The 14596-nt window shown below is 36.9% G+C and overlaps 1 protein-coding gene and 1 pseudogene across 3 annotated transcripts in view; both read left to right on the forward strand.

Annotated features, from left to right (window-relative positions):
* CSMD3 (CUB and Sushi multiple domains 3) overlaps positions 1–14596 on the forward strand; it is a 1306760-nt gene that overhangs the window by 417343 nt on the left and 874821 nt on the right. The gene's annotated exons all lie outside the window — the stretch shown is intronic.
* On the forward strand, positions 13001–14175 carry LOC142448475 (uncharacterized; annotated as a pseudogene).

Below are 14596 nucleotides of genomic sequence, written 5' to 3' on the forward strand. Positions count from 1 at the left end.
CTCCTGAAAAAAAAGAAATCAATATTATATACATTATTAAACAACCATTCAGATGCAGTGTATCTGTACGCTGGTCTTAGCAAAACAATCATAAAAGGTACCTGCTTTCTCATGGAAATACGACCTAGAAAAGCCGGAAATGCTTCAGTGATGTTCAGATGCATTACCTGATGGAGGATGTACCGTTTTGAAAGTGAATTTCCTGATCATAGGTTACTTCACACTTATTATTAAAATGAGGAACCAATAGAAGATACATAATATTTGATTATGCTGTTCTTTTTTTTTGGCAAGAGAAGCAAATGTCTCACATAAGAAAAAATGAATAATACTGAATGTACTAATTTTTAACATACTGACGGTATTGTACTTTAAAGTGACTTTACAGAGTATACATTGATAATGAGCATCTTATAGGAGCAGCTGTGTGGTGATAGCCCGGGAGCTGGGTGTGCCTTAACTGCGAGGCACAGGCCTGCCACTGGAACCCAGCAGCCACTCCGAGGGTGAAAGTTGGGGTTTTTCTCTTCTGGTAAATATTTACGCCTTGAAAACCCCAAGGGGGCAATTCTACTATTTCCTACAGGTTATTATGGGTCAAATTAACTCAATAGCCATGTGTGGGGGATGTTGAAAGCAGTTTGCTATCAGCTTCTAATTAAAGAGTTGGCTTTTCAAATTCACTAATTGGCTATGTAGGAAAAAGATCCAGAGTACTGCTGCTATCAAGATTATTGTCCAGAAATCCTAATAGTTGTGGGCTGATTCATTAGCAGTTAGCAATAACATGTTTTAATACCATCATTTATCCAAAGAGGCATCCAAAAGTTAATGAAAACTTTCCATTTTCTTCTAGTTCCATTTGTTAAAACTTTTTGGAGCACCTCATATTATTTTCAAGTGTTCACTTATAATAAATATTATATTAATATCTACCATATAGTCATGTAACATCATGATAAATTAACTTTCTGAAGATATACACATATAATTTATTTCACTTTCTCCAACGTTCAGAAAATTTACATATCAAACTGCCTATAATTGGAATCATCAAAGAGTTCTGGATTAGTTTCAGATTTTTGTTTGTTTTATTTTCATCATCAACTATATCTAAATGTGGGCTAACACAAAGGAATGTACAAGTATTAAATAAACAGTTTCCATTTTAATAGCTCTTTTTCATTCGTGGTCATTCAGATTCACAGGATGAATATGAATTAAATATATTTAGAAATCTGTTTATTTGCTTCTTGGCACCTACTGCTTCCTTCTGTATGTATCTAGTTGTATTCATTTGTTATAAACACACTTCCACTGAGTAAATTCTGACTTCTAGAGACACTGTAGAATGGACTATAGAATTGCTCCTTTGGTTTTGCATGGCTGCATATCTTTACCAGGGAAGAAAACTTCCTCCCAAGGGTCAACAGGTGCATTCAATAAGCTTTCGTTATGGTTAGGACACCAATTGGTCGCCCACAATGCCACAAGAGCACTGATCATTTCAATCACAACGACCATAAAGCAGAAGAGACTGCCTTTCACTTAGCCTTGGTTAACTAAGCTACTGGCTGGGCAAACACTTTGCATTTCTTTGGTAAAATATACAGAATGATTTCTATGCGTTACTGAGCTCTTTTTGGGTAGCTGACCATCTGCACTGTCATTATTTCTGTTCTCAGCAGCTTAGTTTGGTGCTCAATAGTTAATTATACTTAGTCCAATTTTTTCCCTAAGAATTGAAATTTTTACTATGAATTTATTTAGCTGCCTAAAATCCAGAGAAAAAAAACAAGGAAAGCTGTTTATAAGATAATCAGTTAGAATTCTTTGAGAAAATTTCATAAGAATGAATCATTAAAAATATTACTGTGAAATATATGTGTACAATATAGCTGTAAAGAGAGGAAACTATTAGTAGAAAATAGTTAAAATTATAAATAATAACTTTTGATATTAAGGAAACTAGAAGATAGGTTTCATTAATTATGAAAAATGGATAATATAGTAACTGCCATTGAAATTCTAATTTACTTCAAGAAAACAGCTTGACACTCATATCAAAATATTAGGGAAGGAGTACACATCTACATTTTATAACATGACTTATATTTTAAAGTGATTTTTTTAAATGATCATTTGATATTGTGACTTTAACTTTAAAAAATCAACTGGTCATATATGTGTCCAAATCATGTTTAGTAAAAGTTTATCTACTGTAAAACATGCATGTATTTCTAGAAGCATGAATTCTTGATCTACAAAAACCAGACATCAAACCCATATGGAGCACTAAACCCAGGTGTTAGACCACAAGGTATTTATGACGGAGTCCATTTAGAAAATGTGAAGAGCCCTGCGTTCTACCTATGCTGTCCCTTGATCAGCTCTCAAACCCACTGAAATGTAAGGGCATTTGCATAACCAGTACTTTTTCTGCATTGAGACTCATATTTCCTGACCTCTGCTCTTAAAAAAAATCTTTATCGAAAACTTTAACACTTGATTTTCAAAAGTTTAGAATTTTCTTTAATTTTTCTACTAAGCAACATGGCTGGGGATTCAAAAACCGAAGAGATGAAACCTGACTACTCTTATTTTTTTATTTTATATGACTTTCCTTTATCAAACATCAGCTATAAGTATAAAACTATCAAATACAAACAAACCAACTTTGAAAACATCGCTTTTTGTGGGATGTGTTATTACTGTAGTTCTCAATTGTGAGATAAGATTTTTTTTTCAGTTGTTGATTTTTTTCTCTTCCTCTCAATAAAGTGGATATTGCACTTTGAGTTTTTTAGGAGTTTGCTCTATCAATATGAATTAAATTATCATTCTCCTACAGGTTATCTCATTCATCTACTAAAGTAGGTGAATACCATAGGATCAAAATAAATATTTTAAATAAGCAACAAAAACGGTTTGTGAATCTCTTGGTTTCTATAGGCTTCTGTCGCCAATTAAGTAATCTCAGGTGTATGAATTTATTTTCTGAAGACCTGGAGATCTACAAAGACCCACATAAAGTTTGGGCATAACAACCCAGGCCTGTAGTCTTCTGTACCTATTTGTAGACCAATTAATTGCCCCACATTGGTTTGCAAATCCTATAAATAGAAATATACCACAATCTTCTTCAAGTCTGGCTGCTTTCCAGAAATGTCTTCTGTTGCTTTCCTCTGTGGCTAAAAAACAAAGGGCTTTTAAAAAAATCCACCAATTTGATAATCCCAGCTTCCTTTTCCTTCATTCCCAATATTTTATATTCATAAGAATAACTAATATCTCTGAAGAGATTCATAATATGGAACTCAATTAATAAGTGATGTCTACATCTATATTTGAAGTACAGGAAGTTTATTCAATATTCAATATTTTTAGTCATTTTGAGGATTGGTGAAGAAATAAAGAAAGAAATAATAAAAAGTAAAGCTATGTAAATTTTAATTAAATGTTAATAATTTAAAATATACATGTATGCAGTAGGTAACTTTCCATGAGTACATTAGTGAATATATTCACATGAGAAACTGTATTTAATGTACATGCTCTAATGCATTATGAAACAATGACAATACACAGAGATAATGAGGAAAAATCAATACCTCAGGGAGCATCACTGTAGGATGCAGTGTTGAGGCATTATAAATGGAAAGTTCCAAATAAGACCAAGAATACGAGAGGCAAATGTTTCCCTACTCATTCTGAATGTCTGTCCTTGAACAGGTCTGGTGAGCTTCGTCCCATGTAGTGCTAAAAATGTAAGATTTGGTTTAAGTAATCTAACACAAAATGAAAGCATCCACATTCCTCAGAGATGCCTAGAGAGATGAGCATTTGTACCTATTTTGACTGTCACTTTCTAAATGGTTTAGGTTTTTAACCCCATAGGGATGTCTTTCATGACTACACTTTCCACTGGCATTATGAAACAGTAATGTTGCCACAGGTCACTGCTTGAGTAAATTTTCTAATGTCCAAATAGCTAAACTATGACCTTCGTGTTACACTAGATACGATGTGATATTTTAGTTACTAATTGTAAACAATTATAGATCATTTGTTGAAGCTTATATAGTGGGTGGAACTGAATTTTTAAATTAAAAATAATTCACAGAGTAATAGTATAATTTTGCCTGTTTCAGCGTTTTAAATTAAGCTATAAGAAGATGTTAGGTTATAGGTATAACTAGGGAAATTGCATATTTCGATTCATGGAATAGTTTTAATTAAAATAGAAATAGTACTTACGGGAATACTGAGCTATACAATTGCAATATAAATATCCACTTTTGTTATACCAATTCAGCACCTTTGAGAGTTTCATTGTTGTTCCTTATGCATTTAACATAGGGATTTAAATGAAAATGATGGAGTGATCCTATATTGTATATCACAGCAAATAAAATTGAGTACAACTCAAAGTCTTAATTTCAGTTCTCTCTATGGTAGTTAGGATTAAGGTTCATATTCTCCTATTCCTTATTGCTTTGGAAGGAAACCAACACAACAAAGTTTAGACTTAATAAAGAATTAATATTTGGCATAATATATTACGCAAGCATATTATTCATATGGCCTGGTGACTTAATGCATATAAGTTTGAGCTTCAATCTGCAAAGTCTGCAGTTCAAAACCATCAATCAGGTCCGAGGAAAAAGACAGGTCTTTCTACTTCTGTGATGAGTCAGTCCCCATGCAGGCAGTGCCACCAGATCCTATGGAGCCACTACGGGTCAGCATTGACTACATGGCTATGAGTTTCCTTGTCCTCTTTTGTTTTTACTTTCCTCATATTTTACCTTTTTGATGGCAACCCTAAACCCATCAGCTGTTCTGTTATTGAGTGTAATACATCAAATATGATCTTAAGGGGTTCTCTAAATTCAGGAGGGATATATTAATAGTCGTATTTTCACCCTGGAACACATTTGAATCTTATTCACATTCACCTTGAGCAATGGACTATTCAATTGACAGCTTCTTGCCTTGATTTGGCTGATGATACTGAACTTCTCCATCACCCTTTCCTCCATTTGATTTCTGGGTGTTGTCAAATGCCAGCGAGGCAGTTCTGACTCAGAGCGATCCTATTGTACATTAGAACAAAACACTGTTCAGTCTGCACCATGTTCATAGTAGTTCCATGCTTGAGTCCACTGTTTCAGCCACTGTGGCAATCCATCTTGTGAAGGGCCATCCTTGACATTAAGAAACACGATGTCCTTCCCAATGAGTAATCTCTTTTGACGTGTACGAAGTACTTGGAGAGATCTAACCATCCTTGCCTCTAAACAAATGACTATACACATGAACTTCTCCAGATGAAACACTGAAACCAAATTGTGAGATGAGATGATGTAGTAGCTCAATATCATCAGCTAAAACCAGATCCAGGAATGACTGTGGAATAATCACTTGCTCATATGTGAGCTCACTTTGAAACTGAAAGAAGTAAAATAAAACACATTCAGGAGAATTAAAATATGGCTTTGAGTATATCGTGCAATTCTAAGAATGTCTCTACAACACTGAAGCAAGAAAACCCGATGGGCTGTGAGATGCCACCATAAACATCATATACAAATGGAGCGATAGTTCATGGCAAAGGAAGAAGAGAAGCAAAAGGTCCATATTTTAGTCCTCACATCTTGTTAAAAAGATTTGCAATGAAAAAGTCAACAGTCTTTCAAGTTTAAAAATAAATACTATGTGTCTCAGTCACTTGCTCAATAATTAAATCTTGTAATTTGTGTTATTTAAGGACAAAAAATGTTGCTTACACAATTTGTTTGTATTACTCCTCTGTGGAATTGTATGTTATACTCAAATCTACCTATTCCATATTTTAGTTATGAAGTAGCACAAGACATTAACAATGTTGATGACCAGATAGCGATATTAATTGTTATACTTTTTCACCCCTATGAAGTAGTAAGCACATTAAGTGAGTTTAAAATTAATCAGATTTATCTTTTTATTAATCTTTAAATCCTTTCTGCTTAGATTTTCAAAGAAATGAAAAGTCAAAAGAATAATTTAAAAAAATCAGCTCTCTCCCACCTTTAATTGAAAAAGCATTTTCTTAAAATTCACAGTTCATACCTATTTTGAAAGTTTTGCTTGGGTACTTACAACTTAGAAAACTGTAATATATTTAGCATACATAAAAATTTGATTGAACTAAAAAGTCTTCTATTGTGAAAATAGTAATAAGTCTGGTCTAGTGTGTTTGCATATGATAAGATTGCACTAAAATTGCTTTTATTGATAACCTTTTCCAAGCAAAGTTGGTCAATGTTTTCAGAGTTCTTCTTGGCAGTCATAACATGTTTAAAGTCATCATACCCTATCCTGCACATAGATAACTGGAGTCACATTTGATAACTTACCATAAAACAGACCTATAAATTTATCGTACTATGAAAAGTAAAGGTACGTTTAGAAAGAAGTTCTTAAAAATCCTCCCTCCACAGTATGTCGCTGACATAATATCCTGTCACATTTGTTCTTTGCCTTGATCAGAAAAATGGATAGCTTTTTCTTGAAGATTAGGTGTTGACATTGAATTCAATATAACACACATTTGCTGAGCACCTGTTATGTGCTAATATTGTAAGTATTGTGAAGAATTTTAGATGAAGACCTGACCTTCAGGAAATTATAATATATTTGCATGGCCCATGGGATCTGTAGTATCTATTTCACAATCCCAGAATTACCATTGAAGTCAATTTATGAGACTCTAAAAATCCAACAGTTATTTTAATTGTATTATATATCTGTATCTATAACCATAGATTATATAGATCACATTATATGATAAACCATATATGGATGCACAAATGTATATACACATAAATGTATACATGTGTTCATTGTATGATATATATCTAAATACCTACATTGAAATGTATATTCCATTGTATATTATACATGTACACACATATGTGTATGCAGAAATACATCATATTAGAAATAAACTCAATTTACAAATCTGCTGGTATTTGTTCTTTTTTGCCCTCTAAATGTTATAATTCTTTGCTAGATCCGGAAACATCAATCTTTTGGAGAAATTTAAATTACTATCAATCATACTATTGAATTTTGTTTTGATATCATATACAAGCAATGACCACTTTACAACAGGGTTCCATTCCAAAGACTCATCCCTCAGCTGGTTTTGTTGTAAATGAAATACCTCTTTTGTTATTATTATTATTATTGACTTTTATTACCAGTACCTTAATAAACAGATTGCTAATTTCTCCTTAGGACTTCACAAGAGCATTGTATTTAGTACTGATTACTCATTACAGAATGTTCAAACTACAACAAAAACACAATAATTCATGGTGGTCATAAGTGCAATTGATTTAAATTTGAAAATGTTCAACAGGGACTACCATAGTTGAAATAAGAAAATCAGGAACTATATGCTAAAATATTTTTATATCTCCAAAATTTTTAAATAGATTGGTTCACCTGCTTAACATTTTCTATTTAAAATGAAGCCTTCATGCATAGCCATTTAAACTGAGTTCCCCTTGTAGAGTAAGGATTACCAACCAGCCACTACAGAGCTCAAGCCTTAACCCCACCTATGTTTGCTTAAATCCTAAAGTTTTAAAATAAATATATGTATATGTATAAATATTTCTAAGTGGTTTTTCTCCTGTTTTCATTAGTATTCTGTAAAGCTTTATAGGAACTCATTTTAGGTTTGACATGTGTTTTCTTATGTCACTGGAAGAGTTGGCTAATTCTTTAATGCCATTTTCTTATTTAAGACGTGGCAGCCTTTTTGTTTCTGATACATTGCCTCTGAATTCTGCTGGCAAGCTTATAAATCAGATCGCCAACCATACATAATTTATTTGAGTAGGTAACTGACTGTGCAATGTGGAATACAAATATTATCCAAAGAATATTTCTGCACATGCTAAATGTGATAAGTCTAAACTTCTATGGAATAAATCAATTACTTTTCTGTTTGAATTGCTTTATTATATCGTTCCTTATCATCAGTTATGTGTTCTTGTTTTATGTTATAGGCAATGATCAAGTCAGATACATACATTTTTATTATTTTGTATGCCTTCTATAATGGACAAGATTTGCTTTACTTCATTTCAGAAATATTATACTTCAAAAATATTTTAGCTGCATTAAACTAGAGAGTAATTTTCTAAATGAGATACTATTGTTGTATTTCCCCTGAATGATGACTAGTTAAAGCTACTTGGTGCTTGTTTTTTTTTTTAATCCAATACTGAGAATATCATCTTGGACCTTCAGAGAGTTTTTTCTAAGATGGTTAATTACATAGTGTTTCAGGGTACAAGCATTTTGTAATATGAAATTGTGTTGCCATTTTGAATCATCTGTCATAATCGCTGTAAACTCTCTCCTTAATTACAAAGTTTATAAATAAGAAAGACATTGTCCAACTGTGTTCTTTAAATTTACTAATTTTTCCCAGCAATAATCCCTTAGGAAGGTTGAGATAAAGACTGCCGACACCATTCTGAATTATTATATATACTTGGACCAGTGGGTTCCATATGATCACTTTGTAGGAACCTAACCAAAAACATTGACAGAGAAATGAGCACCTCTGCTGAATCTGACAATTATTCATTCAACTTTGTTTGATGATGTCATCACACTACTTTAGGTTACCGTGGATAACACAAAACGGAAGTCGACAGAGGACAAAAGAGAATAAAACGTTCAAATATATCATGGCTCCTTCTTTCCCCGATTTCACAGTAATATTGTATCACAATGCCAATGATTCTACCTGACATGTAAAATTATTAAAAAGAATGCATAATAGAATGTTGCCCAAATGAAACATTTAAGGAACATATAAATATTAACACTTAAGGACCTTCAGCTAGAATGCATAGAGTTTTCAAATAATGAGTCTTTTAAAGTTTAATAGAACTTTTGCAAAACATGTCTATATACTTTTATCTGGAAATGATTATAGAGTAGTGTATCAGTTTTGCATTCTGCAATTCATACGCACTTCATTTCATCTCATTCTTGCCACCTTCTCGAGGTAGCCAGCTTCCCAATTCTGCCTGTGGTTGCTGCTACCATTGTCTTCCATTGTCCTGATTAAATGCTTCCCTTGTCACCTGCATGTGTTTCCTTACTCTAAGGCATGCTCACCTTCCTAGTGTCACTGTCCGCCTTTCACTGAACACTGAGCCATTGGTTTCAGTTCCACCCATGGAGGGTAATGGCTATGGACTCTGGGTCTGCCAGTACTCTGAACTCTTTCGCGTTTGGAGAAACCTGGTAGCACAGTGGGTTATGTGCTGGCTGCTAATCCCAAGGTCACCGTGTGAGCTCACCATGTGCTCCACAGGAGAAAGGAGGCTGGAAACCCACAAAGGCAGCTCTCCCTGTCCTACAGGGTCATTATGAGTCCACATCAGCTTGATGGGGGTGAGTCTGGTCCTTCTCATGTTTTTGGGTTCTGCCCCACCTATTTCTCCCTCTCTCTTCAGGATCTTCCAAAGTGTTCCCTTGCAGACCGGGTGATAAAACAAAAGAACCATATCAAAATTAATCATTTGTATAATTAAAAGTATCTATAGAAAGCTTATTTCTGTATTCATTTAACATTGTTTTTCTGACACTAGAATGGGAGTTACATAAAAATTATTATAGTGCATGTTCCTCAACTAGTCAATATTTCTGTGCAGTTTTTTTCTTTAGGAAACCTGTTTTTCTTATGATAGAGATAGAGAAGCAGCCTTTTTAAGTTAACTTTCATAAGATAACAACCTAATTTCACATAAACTCTTATTATACAAGGACCTGTTTTTGCTGCACTAGGGATGGGCCATGTGCCATTGGGTTGCACATGCCCAGATCTGTGCTGGATGTGGATTGAGCCAAATGACACAACGAAGTCATCATGTGGTTCGCTCATCTGTAAAGGTCTGCAGCCATGTATTTAAGCTCTTGTGAGTAGACAGGATTCTTAAAAATGGATACCTCCTAGTATTAAAAACCATCTATTTAATTTTAGTGATAGCTACTCTGGTCATCAGGACAGGGTACGTGTATTTCTTTTTGTTTTGCTTTGTATGTATTGTTTATAATTAGACAATTGGGTGAACATAAAACTGGGATTTATTTTTTTCCAGATATAACACATTTGCTTATAATAAAGTTCAAAATAGAAAAAGAAAAGGGGGGAAATTATCTAACTTGATAGGACTTTGTACAGTAGATATAAAAAGAATATACTGTATTTGGGGTTGACTTTGATAGTAAGACACAAGTGGCGTGCTTTAGCTTGACCTCCCTGAATACCAACCAACTAAATATTAGCTTTGATTGACCCCAAAGTATGTGTTTGTCACTTTTGTAGCTCTAAAACTGTTTCAGAATTCAGGGGTACATCAGTGAGCAAAACTAACAAAATTTCCTGCTTCAAGATACTGCCTATTAGGTGAGAGACAGAACACAAATGTGTTAATGTAGTACATAAATTAATAATTAAGTATACACAAAGTAAATATCATAAGGTGATAAACACTATGAGAGAAAAATACGGTAAAGGGGGCAGGTATAGGGAAGTGAGAGTGGGAGAGCAGTGTAAATAGGGCGGTATATCATGACAGAGATGAGGGTGTCTGTGCCACGGGGCCCACTGAGTGTGCAATGTGAATACTTAGACAAGTCATTTTCCAGAGTCATGGAAGCATCATGGAAACACTCCGGAATCGTTCTATTCTGTCCTGGAAGGTCGCTGTGAGTCAGCATCAATTCGATGGCAGCAGACTTGCTTTCTGGCGTACGCTACTATATTCGTTCAGCATGCTCCATGTTTCCATGTACTCTTTGTGTGCGTTTGTGTTAATTCTATGTGGTGTATTACAAATGTGTCCCCACTAACATTTGCCCTTGTCACAGTTTATTGTTTGTTTGTTTGCTTTGTCCTTTTTTCAAATCTCAGTCACTTTGGTAGACGTTTCATGGTGTCTAATTGTAATTTAGTTGCATCTCCCACTGAAAGTAGAACACCCACTCATCTGTCTATTGACCCTCTGTATATCCTACTTGGTGAAATATCTGTTCCTTTCTTTTTCACCTTTTGCAGTTTTATAGTTTATTTTGAGAGTTTTGTTTTTGCTATTGTTTTGTTTTTAAATGCAATTGTCTAAATTGAATATTTTTAGTGATAAAAAAATTTGGTTATGTAATTTCTCTCTTTTTTATAATCATTTTACTCGGGACTGTTATGGCTCTTATCACAATGCATACATACATCCATTGTGTCCAGCATGTTTGTACACATATTGCCATCATAATTTTCAAAATATTTTCTTTCTACTTGACCCCTTGGTATCAGCTCGTTTCCCCCCTCCTCCACCTTCCACTCTCTCTCTCTCTCATGAGCCCTTGATAATTTGTAAAAAAAAAAAAATGTTTATGTCTTACACCAACCGCTGTCTCCCTTCACCCACTTTTCTGTTGTTTGTCCCTCTGGGAGAGGGGTATATGTAGATCTGTGATCAGTTCCCCCTTTCTCTCCCCACCTTCTTACCCTCCTGGTATCATTACTCTCATTATTGGTCCTGAGAAATTTATCTTTTCTAGCCTCACTGTGTTGTGAGCTCTTATTTGTACCAGTGTACATGCTCTGGTCTAGCCGGATTAGGTAGAATTGGGCTCATTATAGTGGATGGGGAGGAAGCATTAAAGAATTAGTGGAAAGTTGTATATTTTATCGGTACTAAACTGCACCTGACCTGTTCATATCTTCCTTGTGACCCTTCTGTGAGGAGATGTCCAATTGTCTACAGATGGGTTTTGGGTCTCCACTTGGCCCTCCCCCTCATTCACATCAGTACAATTCTTTTCTCTGGATCTTTCATGTCTGATACTTGATCCCATTGACACCTCATGGTCACAAAGGCTGGTGTGCTTCTTCCATGTGGGATTTGTTGCTTCTCAGCTAAATGGCCAATTGTTTAACATCAAGCTGTTAAGACCCCAGAGGCTGTATCTTTTCATAGCTAGGCACAATCTTCTTTGTTCACTGTATTTGCTTATCACACATATTTTTCTTGAGTGATTATGTCAGGGAAGGTGAGCATCACAAAATTATTAGCACAAGTTTCTAGAACAAATGTTCTTAGAACAAAGTGTTCTTGCATTGAGGGAGTACTTGAGTAGAGGCCCAAAGTCACTCTGCTGCCTTAATACTTATCATATAAATAGATGTACATAGGTCTATTTCACTATAATTATATATAAATATATTTACATATGTACATTCCCGTATTTAGATTGGTATACACGTCCTTTGACTCCTAGTTCTTTCTTCTATTTTCTTATACTTTCCTCTTGTCCCACCATCATGTTTGACCTTCATTCGGTTTCCATAATTTCTCTTGGCTACATTATACTTGATCTAGCCCAGTTTGTTTTATCCTCTTATGCAAGAGAATAGGGACACAATATTACACTTATATGATGTTGCAACTTACCAATCTTTTTCTTTTCAGGATTGTGCTTCTGAGTTCATGTCTAAAAGTCTTTTCTTAACTTTGATTTCTAAAAGCCTTTGCCAAAATTTTCTAATAAGAAAACATGCCTACTGATGAAATAGAAACAGGTGGCACTTGGAGAATATAACCTGTCGTCACCCTGGAATTTTGGAATTGAACTCCCGCTGTGGTAGAGCAATCAACCTGTAAGATAAAAAGGCAGCATTTACCCGGCAGTATTCATAAGGGTAGGAAAGAAGGAAGGACAGCCACTGACAACAGCTGGATGACTGGTGGTACATTGGGAGGACTGTCATGGGTGAGTCGGATCAGAATGTGCTGGAATTGTTGACAGTAACACTAATGATCTGCTTTGTAAACCTTGGTATATCTCACAATCAAAAGTTTGGGGAAATAGGCTCAGTCCACGCAGCGTCGGTGCTTTGCAGAGTTGGAATCTTGTCGCTTGTGGGGACATGGCCTCAAACGACTACACCCAACAAGCAACTCAAAGCTACGGGCGTATCCCACCCAACGGGGCGGGGCTCCTCCCCACGGAGCAATCAGCCCTACGGCCAGCAGAGCTATGGTGGCCACGGCCAGTCAGCGGACGGACACATCCTGCTATGGCCAGAGCAGCTATGGTCCTTCCAGACGCAGAGCGGTTACAGCACCCGGTCAGCTCCCAGGGCTACGGCTCATCTGGGGGCTATGGCAGTCGCAGCCGGAGTCCCCAGTCATCGTACCCTGGCTGTGGCCAGCAGCACCTCGGGACGCTACGGCAGCAGTTTGCAGAGCAGCGGCTATGGCCAACAGCCAGGGTATGGTGGGCAGCAGCCAAGCTCCTATAATCCCCCTCAGGGCAACGGGCAGCAGAACCAGTACAGCGGCAACAATGGAGGAGGCGGAGGAAACTGGCCAAGATCAGCCCACCCTGAGCGGCGGCGGCGTCTATGACAACCAGGACCAGGGTGGCTCAGGAGGCCAGGGCGGTGGCGACCCGGGCTGTGGTGGTGGCGGTGGCAGTTGCGACCACAGCAGTGGCGGCTGTGAACTCAGAGGTCGAGGTGGCGGCCGTGGCAGCAGAGGTGGCCTGGTCAGAAGTGACCGTGTAGCTTCAATAACTTTGGTGGCCCTCGGGACCCAGATCATGACTCAGGACAGGGTAACTCCGACAACAGCACCATCTCAGCGCAAGGCCCGGGCGAGAACGTCACCATGGGGTCCATGGCGGCTACTTTAAGCAGATCAGCATCATCAAGACAAGCAAGAAGACCAGACCAGACAGCCCACGATCAACCTGCACACAGACGGGGAAACAGGCAATCTGAAGGGCGAGGCCACCGTCTCCTCGGATGACCCACCTTCAGTGAAAGTCGCCATCGACTGGTGTGACCCTAGAGTTCTCCGGGAGTCCCAACAAGGTCTCCTTTGCAACGCGGCGAGCCGACTTCAATGGGGTGGCAGCAATGGTCGTGGATGCTGAGGACAGGGAGGACCCGTGGGCTATGATCCGGGCGGCTACGGAGGCCGAGGGGACCGAGGGGGCTTCCGTGGGGGCCAGGGTGGTGGGGACAGAGGTGGTGTTGGCCCTGGCAAGATGGACTTCAGGCGGGATCACAGGCAGGGCGGCAGGGAGAGGCCTTATTAACCTGGCTCCTGGCATCTGCAAGAGCTGCCTTCCCGCACTCCCACTGCCCCTTGTTCTTTTGTAACCGTCCACCGCCACGGGATTTTGGGTTGGACTCTGTAATTGCAACTTACCTGAGGTTCCCATTAAAAACCAATGTTTTAGTTAAAAAAAGTTTGAAAAAATTAAAAATAGACATTCCAAAGTGAAAAAGAATATTTCTCCTTTATATTGATTTTTGTTGTTTTCATTTTTTTACATTTAACTGTACAGTCAATTTTAATGGTTTTAAAAGATGTGTAGTTTAAGTTGATTCAGACTTTTAAATTTACTTATATTTATCAGATCACTATGAAAAAATTCTTAATAAGCCTATTACTGCTCCATTATTATATATTTTTTAACTTCTGTCAAGAAATGTTGGCCATGTATGTGTTTTCTG

Source organism: Tenrec ecaudatus, chromosome 5 (assembly GCF_050624435.1).
Source record: "Tenrec ecaudatus isolate mTenEca1 chromosome 5, mTenEca1.hap1, whole genome shotgun sequence".
Taxonomy (NCBI): Eukaryota; Metazoa; Chordata; class Mammalia; order Afrosoricida; family Tenrecidae; genus Tenrec; species Tenrec ecaudatus.